This window comes from Lethenteron reissneri, chromosome 14, assembly GCF_015708825.2.
Source record: "Lethenteron reissneri isolate LAM-NWPU_2019-01 chromosome 14, ASM1570882v1, whole genome shotgun sequence".
Taxonomy (NCBI): domain Eukaryota; kingdom Metazoa; phylum Chordata; class Hyperoartia; order Petromyzontiformes; family Petromyzontidae; genus Lethenteron; species Lethenteron reissneri.
The window spans coordinates 25,396-40,871 of NC_083792.1; the positions used below are offsets into that span (position 1 = coordinate 25,396).

At 54.0% G+C, this 15,476-nt stretch overlaps 1 non-coding gene across 1 annotated transcript; it reads left to right on the top strand.

Annotated features, from left to right (window-relative positions):
• Window positions 1-15,122: 15,122 nt before the first annotated feature.
• TRNAI-AAU (transfer RNA isoleucine (anticodon AAU)) lies at window positions 15,123-15,196 on the top strand. The gene has a single exon. It is a non-coding gene; the product is annotated as a tRNA-Ile (tRNA).
• Window positions 15,197-15,476: the final 280 nt, after the last annotated feature.

Sequence of the window (15,476 nt, forward strand, 5' to 3'; positions counted from 1 at the left end):
GGGGATTTAAACAGCCCCCCGAGCGGCGAGTAACGCGGCGAGTAACGTGCAGGGGTAACGCTGCAGGCGATGTAACGTGGGGGGGTAACGCCGCTGCAGGCAATGTAACGTGGACGGGTAACGCTGCAGGAGATGTAACGTGGAGGGGTAACGCTGCAGGAGATGTAACGTGGAGGGGTAACGCTGCAGGCGATGTAACGTGGAGGGGTAACGCTGCAGGAGATGTAACGTGGAGGGGTAACGCCGCTGCAGGCGATGTAACGTGGAGGGGTAACGCTGCAGGAGATGTAACGTGGAGGGGTAACGCCACTGCAGGCGATGTAACGTGGAGGGGTAACGCCGCTGCAGGCGATGTAATGTGGAGGGGTAACGCTGCAGGCGATGTAATGTGGAGGGGTAACGCTGCAGGCGATGTAACGTGGAGGGGTAACGCTGCAGGAGATGTAACGTGGAGGGGTAAAGCCACTGCAGGCGATGTAACGTGGAGGGGTAACGCCGCTGCAGGCGATGTAATGTGGAGGGGTAACGCTGCAGGCGATGTAATGTGGAGGGGTAACGCTGCAGGCGATGTAACGTGGAGGGGTAACGCTGCAGGCGATGTAACGTGGAGGGGTAACGCTGCAGGCGATGTAATGTGGAGGGGTAACGCTGCAGGCGATGTAACGTGGAGGGGTAACGCTGCAGGCGATGTAACGTGGAGGGGTAACGCTGCAAGCGATGTAACGTGGAGGGGTAACGCTGCAGGCGATGTAACGTGGAGGGGTAACGCCGCTGCAGGCGATGTAACGTGGAGGGGTAACGCTGCAGGCGATGTAATGTGGAGGGGTAACGTTGCAGGCGATGTAACGTGGAGGGGTAACGCTGCAGGAGATGTAACGTGGAGGGGTAACGCTGCAGGCGATGTAACGTGGAGGGGTAACGCCACTGCAGGCGAGTAACGTGGGGGGGTAACGCCACTGCAGGCGATGTAACGTGGAGGGGTAACGCTGCAGGCGATGTAACGTGGAGGGGTAACGCCGCTGCAGGAGATGTAACGTGGAGAGGTAACGCTGCAGGCGATGTAACGTGGAGGGGTAACGCCACTGCAGGCGATGTAACGTGGAGGGGTAACGCTGCAGGCGATGTAACGTGGATGGGTAACGCTGCAGGCGATGTAACGTGGAGGGGTAACGCCACTGCAGGCGATGTAACGTGGAGGGGTAACGCTGCAGGCGATGTAACGTGGAGGTGTAACGCCACTGCAGGCGATGTAACGTGGAGGGGTAACGCCACTGCAGGCGATGTAACGTGGAGGGGTAACGCTGCAGGCGATGTAACGTGGAGGGGTAACGCCACTGCAGGCGATGTAACGTGGAGGGGTAACGCTGCAGGCGATGTAACGTGGAGGGGTAACGCTGCGGGCGATGTAACGTGGTGGGGTAAACGCTGCAGGCGATGTAACGTGGAGGGGTAACGCTGCAGGCGATGTAACGTGGAGGGGTAACGCTGCAGGAGATGTAACGTGAAGGGGTAACGCTGCAGGCGATGTAACATGGAGGGGTAACGCTGCGGGCGATGTAACGTGGAGGGGTAACGCTGCAGGCGATGTAACGTGGAGGGGTAACGCTGCAGGCGATGTAACGTGGAGGGGTAACGCTGCAGGCGATGTAACGTGGAGGGGTAACGCTGCAGGCGATGTAACGTGGAGGGGTAACGCCACTGCAGGCGATGTAACGTGGAGGGGTAACGCTGCAAGAGATGTAACGTGGAGGGGTAACGCTGCAGGCGATGTAACGTGGAGGGGTAACGCTGCAGGCGATGTAACGTGGAGGGGTAACGCTGCAGGCGATGTAACGTGGAGGGGTAACGCTGCAGGCGATGTAACGTGGAGGGGTAACGCCACTGCAGGCGATGTAACGTGGAGGGGTAACGCTGCAAGAGATGTAACGTGGAGGGGTAACGCTGCAGGCGATGTAACGTGGAGGGGTAACGCTGCAGGCGATGTAACGTGGAGGGGTAACGCTGCAGGCGATGTAACGTGGAGGGGTAACGCTGCGGGCGATGTAACGTGGTGGGGTAACGCTGCAGGCGATGTAACGTGGAGGGGTAACGCTGCAGGCGATGTAACGTGGAGGGGTAACGCTGCAGGAGATGTAACGTGGAGGGGTAACGCTGCAGGCGATGTAACGTGGAGGGGTAACGCTGCGGGCGATGTAACGTGGAGGGGTAACGCTGCAGGCGATGTAACGTGGAGGGGTAACGCTGCAGGCGATGTAACGTGGAGGGGTAACGCTGCAGGCGATGTAACGTGGAGGGGTAACGCTGCAGGCGATGTAACGTGGAGGGGTAACGCCACTGCAGGCGATGTGACGTGGAGGGGTAACGCTGCAAGAGATGTAACGTGGAGGGGTAACGCTGCAGGCGATGTAACGTGGAGGGGTAACGCTGCAGGCGATGTAACGTGGAGGGGTAACGCTGCAGGCGATGTAACGTGGAGGGGTAACGCTGCGGGCGATGTAACGTGGTGGGGTCTGGCAAGAGGCGCTTTGTTCTTTGCGAGCGGCCGAGTCGAGCGAGAGGATTGCCCTCCCCCCACGCTCTTCCCTCTCCCCACACTCTCCCCTCTGATCCACACTCTCCCCACTCTCCCTTCCCTCTCCCCACACTCTCCCCTCTCCCCACACTCTCCCCTCTGACCCACACTCTCCCCTCTCCCCACACTCTCCTCTCTGACCCACACTCTCCCTTCCCTCTCCCCACACTCTCTCCTCTCCCCACACTCTCCCTTCCCTCTCCCCACACTCTCCCCTCTGACCCACACTCTCCCCACACTCTCCCCTCTCCCCACACTCTCCCCACACTCTCCCCACACTCTCCCTTCCCTCTCCCCACACTCTCCCCTCTGACCCACACTCTCCCCTCTCCCCACACTCTCTCTTCCCTCTCCCCACACTCTCCCCTCTCCCCACACTCTCCCTTCTCCCCACACTCTCCCCTCTCCCCACACTCTCCCCTCTCCCTACTCTCTCTTCCCTCTCCCCACACTCTCCTCTCTGACCCACACTCTCCCTTCCCTCTCCCCACACTCTCCCCTGTCCCCACACTCTCCCTCCACTCTCTCCTCGAACTCTCCGCTCGCTCTTCTTTCCCAGCTCCCCCCCTCCCACCCCTCGCGCTCTCCTCCGCTGTCGTCTCCGGTCACCATCGTCATCACGACTACCGCATAATCACCTAATGACCACTATTAAAGACCCGTCATTATCATCATCAACTCATCATTAACTCATCATCATAAACTCGCCGCCGCCATCATCGTCGTCGTCGTCCCCGTCTCGCGCCGTTTCATCCCAAGAAGAAGCGGCTTCATTCAAACTCTCAGTGGGGGCGAGAGTGGGGGGGGGGGTGCCCCTCCCCTCCTGCCCCCCCACCGCGTGCTCTGTAATTGTTCCGTTTTAATCGCGACTCCCGATCAGATCGGGGAGGAAAATCAACACCACTCCCCCATCCCCCTGCCCTCCTCTAACGCCCACCCCCTACCAACAGAGCTTATCACAGCATCAGCGGGGGGCGGGGGTGTGTGTGTAAGAGGGGTCTGTAGAGGGTGTGTGTGTGTGTAAGAGAGGTGTGTAGAGGTGTGTGTGTGTGTAAGAGGGGTGTGTAGAGGTGTGTGTGTGTAAGAGGGGTGTGTGTAGGGGTGTGTGTGTGTGTGTAAGAGGGGTCTGTAGAGGGGTGTGTGTGTGTAAGAGGGGTGTGTAGAGGTGTGTGTGTGTAAGAGGGGTGTGTGTAGGGGTGTGTGTGTGTGTAAGAGGGGTCTGTAGAGGGGTGTGTGTGTGTGTGTGTAAGAGGGGTGTGTAGAGGTGTGTGTGTGTGTAAGAGGGGTGTGTAAAGGTGTGTGTGTAAGAGGGGTATGTAGAGGGTGTGTGTGTGTAAGAGGGGTGTGTGTAGAGGTGTGTGTGTGTAAGAGGGGTGTGTGTAGAGGTGTGTGTGTAAGAGGGGTGTGTGTAGAGGTGTGTGTGTGTAAGAGGGGTGTGTAGAGGGTGTGTGTGTGTAAGAGGGGTCTGTAGAGGGGTGTGTGTGTGTGTGTAAGAGGGGTGTGTGGAGGTGTGTGTGTGTAAGAGGGGTGTGTAGGGGTGTGTGTGTGTGTGTAAGAGGGGTGTGTAGAGGTGTGTGTGTGTAAGAGGGGTGTGTAGAGGGTGTGTGTGTGTAAGAGGGGTATATAGAGGGTGTGTGTGTGTGTAAGAGGGGTGTGTAGAGGGTGTGTGTGTGTAAGAGGGGTGTGTGGAGGTGTGTGTGTGTAAGAGGGGTATATAGAGGTGTGTGTGTGTGTAAGAGGGGTGTGTAGGGGTGTGTGTGTGTGTAAGAGGGGTGTGTAGAGGTGTGTGTGTGTAAGAGGGGTATATAGAGGGGTGTGTGTGGGTTACATGTATATGTGGGCAGCGGTAGTGCACACCCGAGTTCAATTTCCGCTCACGAACGATATCTGAACCAGTCCTGGGCCTCCCCTAGGTCGACTCAGCCTCAAATGAGTACCTGGTGCGGTGTTTGAACATCGCCACAGGGGAGACACTGGGGCCGAGCGTGGTGCTGGCCACCCACCCCCTCGTGTTCCCTGCCGGCCTTCATAGGTGCCGGCTCGCTTAAGTCTGTGCCGGCTTTGCGGAGGATTTTTGTCTTTGGTGTTATATCAGGTGTGTGTGTGTGAGATAAGTGTGCAATGTGTGTATGCGCGTTGTAAGGAGTCTGTGAGTGGTTTGTGTGTCGTGTGTGTATGTTGCGCGTGTGCTGTTTGAGAGCTGTGTGTGTGTCCTCTGTACACACACACACACAGCTCTCAAACAACACACGAAGCACATAGACCACCCTCCCCCCCCATGTGCCGTTGCAGACCGCTGGCGCGAGTTCTGAGGTGGTGCAGCCAACAACAACCCCCATGCGCATTTGTCTGTCAAGCAGCGATGTTAAAACAGCGAGCCTCGTGCTCGAGTAAGGTTGAGTCGGCCTCAGGAAGGCCCGGGACAGATCTCACGCACCGCTTGGCTCCACTGGGGCCGGCACTAGGGGGTGGTTGGATTGGGCCCTGCCCCACCAGACGTCCGCGTGATCCACCCAAATTCACGCTCCTCCGTAGCAGCGCCATGCCCCCTATCCCCTGGCCCATGCCCCCTATCCCCTGGCCCATGCCCCTTCCCCTGGGCTATGCCACCACCCGTAATGCAGTGTCAGCAATTCCACAGGGTTGGGTGGGGGGCTGATTGATATTAGACAATCTCATGGCATCCTCACTTTACAATGGGGAAATCTTCATGTTATTGCATGATGTTTGGCTCTCCAGGAAAGCCTTACGAGACTTTTTTTCAGGAGGGTCCCATCAAGTTGTCACAGTCGGAGGCGTAATCCTCAATAATTTCATCATTGGGATGTTTGGCCATATGAGGGTACTGGAAAGCCCAGAGGAACCTCGTGAAGAACAGGGGGCGAACTTACAAAAACTCCACAGCGGAAACGGCGACCGAATTGGAAATCGAACCTCGGCCCTTCTCGCCGCGAGGCCACGGCCGTTATCAACGCGCCAGCCACGAGAGAGGAAAACGGGGGCTCTGGTGCGGTGCGAGGCGCGAATGATCCCTCCACGTCACGAACCGGAGAGCCGCGGCCACAGATTGTGCTTTGGCAGGGGTCGGCAACCTTCGGCTGTGGAGCCGCGTGCGCCTCTTCAAGGGCTGCTCCGCGGAAGTTATTTAATCAGGACCACCGTCTCGAATTCAAATGCATCGCATCTCTTGAAATATTGATTTTTTTTTTACCGAATTCGAATGTTTGCTCTTCTTGTTATTTTGGTTTGCCAACCACATGGACATGCACCGTGAGCATGCACCAGAGGCCCGATGGGTCACGGGCGTCCATGACGTCCCCTGGCCAAACCCGGTTTCGCGGAACCATTTACTACGGCTGGCCACGTGGAATGCACGAATGCTCACTGGAGAGGAGAGGCTGCAACTTCTCTGTGGGGAGCTGGACCAGTACGGCCTCTGTGTACTGGTTCTGGCTCCTGTCACCACGAGGGATGGACAGTCCTCTACAGTCCTAGGGTTAAATACAGGGTGCTTCAAAAAGATGTTAACACTTCTGAGCATTTGCAACAATACCACGAGAAATGTGCCTCCGGGCTCTGGAGACCACCTGGAGAAGATTCCAGGCACGTGTTAACATGTTACAGTGTATTATCCGTTCCTTTTCAACTGAAAACGATAGTCCCATATAAGCGTTAACATGTTTTTAAGCACCCTGTAGATTTGGAAGGCAGTCCGAGGCTTCTGTGAACTCACCTCCCCATCAACAGGAGGTGATAAATGGTGGTGGTTGCCTTTGCCCCCACCGAAGATGGACACGATTGGTGGGATGCAGGCAAGGCTCAAGGTGCTGGCTAACGTGGCCCCGCGGGATAGAGTCGTCCTGTTGGGTGAACGATAACGCCCGCGTGGGGTCGTGACGCAAACACTTTGAATTTGAGTGATTGGAAGGCATGGGCCAGATCAGCTCAATAACAACGGGAGGAAGTTGTTAGACTTCTGTGCAGCCCATGGACATGGAATCGCCAACAATCTGTTCCGGTATAAGCGCATCCACAAAACATCTTGAGCGCACGCTGAGTCCAAGCAAGAACATCTGCTCAACACAAAGAGCCCCCCCCCTCCCCTATAGCTTTAACAGACTGTAGGGGCAAGTGATGTCTACGAGCACCTATGAAGGCCAGCACGGCACACGAGGGGGTGGGTGGCCAGCACCACGCCCACCTCCGCCTTTGTCTTCCCAGCTGCGATGTTTACACATCGCACCAGGTACTCATTTGAGGCTGAGCCAACCTATGGGAGGCCCAGAACCGATTTATATAAGTGTTGGCCAGGAATCGAACTCGGGTCGCCGGGTTCTTCGTGCAGCGCGCTAACCGCTACCCCACCGCTCCCCCATATACTGTACTCTCACACACATGTCCTCTCTCTCTCACACTTTCACATCCCCCACACTCTTACACATTCACTCTCTCACACTCTCTCACACTACAATACACAATCTCTCACACTTTCACTATCACACACTCTGCCACACTCTATCACACTCTCCCACACTCTATCACACTCTCCCACACTTTCTCTCACACCCACGCACACTTAAACATTCACTCTCTCCCACACTCTCACACCCACACACACTTACAGATTCACTCTCTCACTCTCCCATACTCTTTCACACTCTTTCACACTCCCCCATACTCTCGCACACACGCACACACTCTCACACACACGCACACTCCCCCATACTCTCTCACACTCTCTCACACACGCACACACTCTCTCACAATCTCCCATACTCTCTCACACACGCACACTCTCCCTCACTCTCTCACACTCTCTCACACACGAACACCCTCTCTCACACACGCACACACTCTCCCTCACTCTCTCACACTCTCTCACGCACGAACACACTCTCTCACACACGCACACTCTCCCACACTCTCTCACACTCTCTCACACACGCACACACTCTCTCACACACTCACACTCTCTCACACTCTCTCACACTCTCCCACACACGCACACACTCTTACACACACGCACACACTCTCACACACACGCACACACTCTCACACACGCACACACTCTCTCACACACGCACACACTCTCTCTCACACACGCACACACTCTCTCTCACACACGCACACACTCTCTCACACACGCACACACTCTCACACACGCTCGCTTCCACTCGCTGCCCCCTCCCCGATCACACGAAGGCGCCTTCACGGTGATGAGGCGGCGTGGGGGGGGGGGGTCTCTCATTGACCCCTCCTATAGGATGGGCTTGTACTTAGGGGATCGTCACAGAACGGGAGTCCAACCGGACCGGGTTATCTGTGGGGTTCACGCACCCAACCCTGCTCCCTCCCGTCACCACAAACGCAAAACGAGGACGTCCTTTAATTAACCGTAAGCCCACTGGAAATTTCGATTTAAAGCTTTCGTGACTGCAGGGATTCATCTTCTTGGTTCTTTCGGTAAAGTCACGTAGAAGGGAAGTAATAAAATAATAACAATAAAACATAATAAAATACAATTCTCACGACGTTTCGGCCACAACGCACGTCGTGAGAAACGTCGTGAGAATTATTTTATTGTGTTTTATTTTTATTATTTTATTACTTCCCTTCTACGTGACTTTACCCTCTGTAAATCATCATTATTGTTGGTAGAGATACCTTGAGAGAGCACAACTGAGATGAATGTACTGCCTTTATTTAACGAGGAGAAAGTACTGTACACCGAGATTCAACGTCGCCCGTAAGTGACGTCCTTTACTTGCCAAGGTAACGAGCACTGGGATTCGATGTCGGCAGTAATTTACGGCTGTTTATTTAACCAGGTGAGAGACTGTTGATATCACCGCACCGTGAGTGACGTCCTTTATTTCACCAACTTGACGAGCAGACTTTACGTCTCCAACATACATCTGTCTTTCCACAGAAAATGTAATAACTTATTTCTTTTTTTTTACAAAAATCCCATCTGGCCGTGGGGCCGGTTTCGACCTTCAGTGTCTCATCAGCAGCGTGGGGCTCGCTGGAATCAATTGCTGGTAAACTGCCAGATGGTTACAGGCAAGGGCCCACTTTCACTAAGATGTGGGTCCGAGTTTGGACGCAAAATTATGTTATATAACACAAAGTGTTCGTTATAGCGTCGTTGTGGAGAAGTGCTTGCACAAAGGATAGTAACATCTCATCCTGTGTTCTTTGGAATAACAAAAATTTCGCAGAGCATTCGCTTTCATGTGTCTCTCTGCATACAAAAAATAAAAAAGTGTACACATCTCATCAGCCACCACGGCCTTATTTCGCCAGGTAAGATCACGACAAGACTGATGGGCTGTGAAAAAGATGTCCATGAAAGAGTTCTACATTCGAAGGAGCGGTCGCGCAGCGGTTAGCGGCCACTGCACTGTCAGATACCCGACGACCTGAGTCTGAGTCCAGACGACGGCTCACATCAGTGGCGATTTAATTATCAGCACCGTTCCTAACGCCCCCCCCTCCCTTCTTTACCAATCCGCGTTTACCAGCGTGGTGAAGTATGGTCAGACGATTCAATGACCGACGGGGCTTGGGAGGCTTTCATCCAGCAGTGGATTGGGAAAGCTCCGTGCATTGTTGCGTTGTTATTATACCGGGTGCTTAATCTCAGCCATAACAGTCCCGAATTAGCGCTAATTATATCGGCGCGTCACGTCCTACTCGCATTATTTTTCTTACCCTTTTTATAAACCTGTTCACAGGATTATAGGGTTATACGGTGGTACAACAATGTACAATTCTTATGCGTATATGCATTCCTCGTGCACTCTAGTGGCAGTGCCTTACGCCGAAAATCACAACTCCAAGCCAGCCTATTGCGGCGTTCCGAAAGAGATCGAGAGAGAGATGAAGCCGTGATTACAGCTGTGTCTGTGTCAGACGTCTTCGTGGTTCTCACGTCTCACGGAGGGAGGAGGGGGCCACCCATGGCTTCTGCCCCCCGCCCCCCCCCCCCCCGCGTCTCTCGGGTTTTCTCGGCCCAGATGAAGGAATTTTGGAAATTGTCCCCTCCCCCCCCACCCGCCCGCCCCCCGCCTGTCCGCCCCCGCCGTTGTGTTTAGTCTGAGTCGAGATCCGCCACCTCGTGGGACTCACGCCCGGGGACCCCAGAGGGGGAGGGCGGAAGGGGTCTGAACCCCCCAACCTCCTACTCCCCCCCCCCGCCTCCGTGACCCCTGTGACCTCTTCTAACCCCCCTCCCCCCACAACCCACCCTGTGCCTCGTTTATCCCCCCACCCCCCTTACACGTATTTCCTATTCCCACTGTGCCCCCCCCTCCGCAAAAGTGCCCCCCTTCCCGTATTTTCTCTGTGACCTTTGCCGGAGACAGGAGCACGGTGGGACGTGCGGAGACGGGGAGACACGGGGAGACAGGACGGGGGGGGGGACACGGGGAGACACGGGGAGACAGGACGGGGGGGGGGGGGACACGGGGAGACACGGGGAGACAGAACGGGGGGGGGGACACGGGAGACACGGAGAGACAGGACGGGGGGGGGGGACACGGGGAGACAGGACGGGGGGGGGGGACACGGGGAGACACGGGGAGACAGGACGGGGGGGGGACACGGGGAGACACGGAGAGACAGGACGGGGGGGGGGGGGGGGACACGGGGAGACACGGGGAGACAGAACGGGGGGGGACACGGGGAGACACGGAGAGACAGGACGGGGGGGGGGACACGGGGAGACACGGGGAGACAGAACGGGGGGGGGACACGGGGAGACACGGAGCGACAGGACGGGGGGGGGGGGACACGGGGAGACACGGAGAGACAGGACGGGGAGACACGGGGAGACACGAGGAGACAGAACGGGAGGGGACACGGCGAGACACGGGGAGACAGGACGGGGGGGACGCGGGGAGACACGGGGAGACAGGACGGGGGGGGACACGGGGAGACACGGGGAGACAAGGGGAGACAGGGGGGGGGGAACACACGGCAAGGGAGATATGGGGACATTGGGAGAGAGACGGTGAGACGTAAGGAGGCATAGGGATACGCGGGGAGACAGGAGCAGACACGGAGAGACACACGGGGACAGGCAGATACGGGAGGCACAGAGAAGCAGAGAGACACCGAGAGATAGAAGAAGGTAGACAAATGGTTTCCGCGGGGAGACACAGAGACAAGGGGAGACAGGTTCTCACCTGTCCGCTGTCACCACTCTCTCCTGTTCACAAATCACCGCCGCTGATTGCGCGGTGCCGATTAATGGGGGACGTCTTCATCATGGCCACTCCTCCTCACACAGGCAACAGGAGCCCAGCGAAACCCCCCTCACCCCGCCCCTCACCCCGCCCCTCACCCCGCCCCTCACCAGGTAAGACGACCCAGAGCCCGCACCACGTGACTCGCGCACAGGTAACCTCACCCCCCCCCCCATTGGCATCGCTTTTGTCTGAGCCAACTCACGCAGCCAAGAGCCTTCGTTTTCAACCACAAACCCAGTATACTTTATTCGGGTTTTTTTCATTCCGCTTGCTTACACAGGAACGCCCAACCGAGTCTTGAGACTCTTTTGTGGAGGGTCCTGCCAGGTTTTCGCAGTTACGGAGCGATGTCGCTGCGATGTATAATTCCCATTGAGTCATTTGCAGGTAATGTCTAGGTATTGGGAATGTTTTTAACCAACGCCAGTTGCATCTTACGCGTGTGTTGCGTGTTTAGTTATGGGAGTAAAGCCATCGCAGAACAGGGGGACATATGCAAATTCGAACAGCAACAAGAGCTGTTCGCCACTGTGGCAGTGGCGTCACCAGAGCGCTTGTGCCAGGCTAGGTGCACAAACTCACACACACTGCATATTAGGGGGAGTACATATAAACTCCACACACTCTCACACACTCACACTCTCACACACTCACATTGCATCGGGGGGGGGGGGATTTCAACTCTACACACTCACACTCTCACGCACTCATATTGCAGCACAGAGGGGGGAGATATAAACTCCACATTCTCACACTCTCACACTATGCAGGACAGAGGGAGTACATATAAACTCCACACACTCACTCACACTCTCACGCAATCGCATTGCATCACAGGGGATGGGGAAGATATAAACTCTCCACACTCACACACTCACACACTACGCATCACAGGGGGAGTACATATAAACTCCACACAGTGCCCGGGTCGGGACTAGAACCCATAGGCGTTACCACTGCGCCACTGTCAGCCAGTGTATCATGTTGCTATTATCACCACCCCCCCATTCGGATATTTTAATTACAATTAGCGAAATTATCACACATTTGGTCGACGTGCATGGACACTCATCATTAATTGGCTGAAAACATATATATAGGATTTCAGATCTTGGGCAATTGTTGATAGTTGTTGCCTCCCTCACCTTCTGGTTGCTGCTGTTGACTTCTCGCTCGTGTATGATTCCTCAGAAAATGAAAGAGAATAATTGGGGCAAGCCAAAGTTATATTTCTTGGACATGTAATAAGAAAACAAAACACTGAATATGAGTGTGGGTTAGACCGAAATAATTAGAGGTACCACAAGAAGCCGTGGAAAACAGCGAATTAAGTACCACGAGCAATTTGAACAACTGGATGGAGTTATCCAATGAAAAGTTATTGAGCAGCAAGCATGCGGCTCTTTAATCCATCACACGCGTCTCTGTCGAAGGGGCATAACGTAGAATGTGCTCTCACAGTCGTAGCGAGGAAGAACGAATGTCTCCCGTGCTGTGCCAAAATCACCCGCCGCTATATATTGTACACTTGCCTCTTTACGGAACTCACGGGCACTTGTTGGGCCTTGGGTCTGTAACAGATTGGCCACCCCTGTAATATTCTTAGGTTTGTTTTTCGCTAAAGTCACGTAGGTAAAATTTTTCAATTAATAAAAGTAAAATAAAATAAAAATCACGACGTTTCGGAGGCAACACAAGCTTCCGTCTTCAGGTGGAACCGTCACAGCACGATAGCTGTATCAAGTGAGACGGTTCCACCTGAAGACGGAAGCTTGTGTTGCCTCCGAAACGTCGTGATTTTTATTTTATTTTTATTTTACTTTTATTAATTTAAATTTTTTACCTACGTGACTTTACCGAAAAAACCTAAGAATATGAATCATTGCAGTCACGAAAGCTTCAAATCTAGAATTAACACCCCTGTAACCTTGAGTAAATATCACGGACAGAGCGAAATGGGAGTCCGCTATGAACGCGGCTCACGTCGAGACAGACAGAGAGAGAGAGACATCAACATCATCGTAGTCGTGGCTGATTGTTGGGAGCCTTTGTGTAACTGAATGATATTGACTCTGAAAAGTGTTCCAAGGAACCCTGTAGTAGTAGTAGTCGCAGTAATAATAAATATCATCACTGTGAAGTGGAGAAGCGCCGCACAGGCAGATGGCCAAGGATAGTGACGGGGAAATGATGTAGAGCAGCTCATTGAATGGAAAGCTCGCGTGCACGCGCCAGGCGGATCAATCTATCCATCTGTATTTATATATATACAGTACTCACATAACCTAGTTGTTTGTTTTGTTTGGCTGTCTGTATGGACGTACGAACTTTTAAAACACTTCATACAAATCCACATTTTTTTTATAGCTACTTGATCACATTTGGAATCGTTTGATAGCCCCGTTGTCTGAGGGTGTGCAAGCAGAAAAAAAGATTATACGACCTTGGGTTGCCGAGTTATAAACGAAAAACTCATTATGTGGACTACAAAATGCAAAAGCTCGCTACGCTAACGTGCTTATGTGCACTAGGGAATAAAACCTTTCTCTGTTGGCCAAGAGGGCCAATTGTCAGCCGCGCAACGGTGTCCCTTAGCAACGGTGTCCCTATCAACGGTGTCCCTTAGCAACGGTGTCCCTAGCAACGGTGTCTCAAGCAACGGTGTCCCTAGCAACGATGTCCCGAGCAACGGTTTCCCTAGCAACGATGTCCCGAGCAACGGTATCATGAGCAACGGTTTCCCTAGCAACGATGTCCCGAGCAACGGTGTCCCGAGCAACGGTTTCCCTAGCAACAATGTCCCGAGCAACGGTATCCTGAGCAACGGTGTCCCTAGCAACAGTGTCCCGAGCAACGGTGTCCTGAGCAACGGTGTCCTGAGCAACGGTGTCCCGAGCAACGGTGTCCCTAGCAACGGTGTCCCGAACAACGGTGTCCCGAGCAACGGTGTCCCGAGCAACGATGTCCCGAGCAACGGTTTCCCTAGCAACGATGTCCCGAGCAACGGTATCATGAGCAACGGTTTCCCTAGCAACGATGTCCCGAGCAACGGTGTCCCGAGCAACGGTTTCCCTAGCAACAATGTCCCGAGCAACGGTATCCTGAGCAACGGTGTCCCTAGCAACAGTGTCCCGAGCAACGGTGTCCTGAGCAACGGTGTCCTGAGCAACGGTGTCCCGAGCAACGGTGTCCCTAGCAACGGTGTCCCGAACAACGGTGTCCCGAGCAACGGTGTCCCGAGCAACGGTGTCCCTAGCAACGGTGTCCCGAGCAACGGTGTCCCGAGCAACGGAGTCCCTAGCAACGGTGTCCCAAGCAACGATGTCCCGAGCAACGATGTCCCTAGCAACGGTGTCCCTAGCAACGATGTCCTGAGCAACGGTGTCCCTAGCAACGATGTCCCGAGCAACGGTGTCCCGAGCAACGGTGTCCCTAGCAACGGTGTCCCTAGCAACGATGTCCCGAGGAACGGTGTCCCTAGCAACGGCTAGGCCACGAAGTCATTGGAGTCTCAGGAAGTCTTGTGGGTGGTACTTGAGGGAGTGATTGAATGAGGCCAGAATGAGAAATGAATAACAGGCATAAGTGATTTAACTAAGTAATAATGAAAATTAATTAGAGGAAACTAGTGATTCAATTAGGAAAGAATACGAATGAATGAGAGGTGTCAATGATTGAATGAGGTGAAAATGAAATTGAAGGAGAGATATGCGTGAATGAGGTAAGAATGAATTAGATGATAAAGCGATTGAATACGGGATGAATTAGATACATTTACCTCACAACGTTTTTAAAATCTCACAATTTTCCTTACAAGCATTGTAAAATCCCTTGTTTTGCTGTTCGCCAGAACAAAACGTGTGCATATGAGAAGAATAGAATCGTGAGAGGTGGTGGCAGCTTGGTGTGGAGGGATGCCTTCATCCAGCAGTGGATTGAGCAAGGCTGTTAATGATGGTGATGGCCATACGCTGCCATTAAGATCTGGTAACACAATAGCAATTGTTTTAACAAGTCTCATTCTGCTGATGAGACCCAGAACGTCGAAACCGGTCCATAGTTCCACGTGTTTAAACAAATGCGGTCGGTCACGTTTGCCTGGAAAGACAGCCACATGCACGAAAATGTGTTTTATTAGCATTATTGCTGTTATTTGTGGAGATACAATTGAGTTCTGCTTATGCGGTATTTGCTGTTGCCGGTAAGGATGTCCTGGTGAGGATGTCACTCTGCGTGGTGAGTATGTGGTGAGAGACGTTGCTATCTCTGCTGCGTTAGCGACCCCCACCTGCATCAGTGGCCGGTTAGCTCAGCTGGTTAGAGCGTGGTGCTAATAACGCCAAGGTCGCGGGTTCGATCCCCGTACGGGCCACTTATTATTTTTTTATAATGTTTGTGAGCTACAACAGCGCTGTGATTTGTGTTTAGTAATCGCCCTCAGCCAGGGTCGACCCACTGCTGGATGATTGCAGAAATAACGGAACAGGAGCTCGACAGCGCGCAAAGAACCACGGGATGGGAGAGGTGAGCGCCTGAACTTAACACGGAGCGGAGCACGTGGAACGAGATCGTGAGCAGCGCCGCCTCATCCATTACCCCGGGACTCGGCCGCCCCCTAGCGGTGAACGTAGGGAGCGTGCACTCGTCGTACA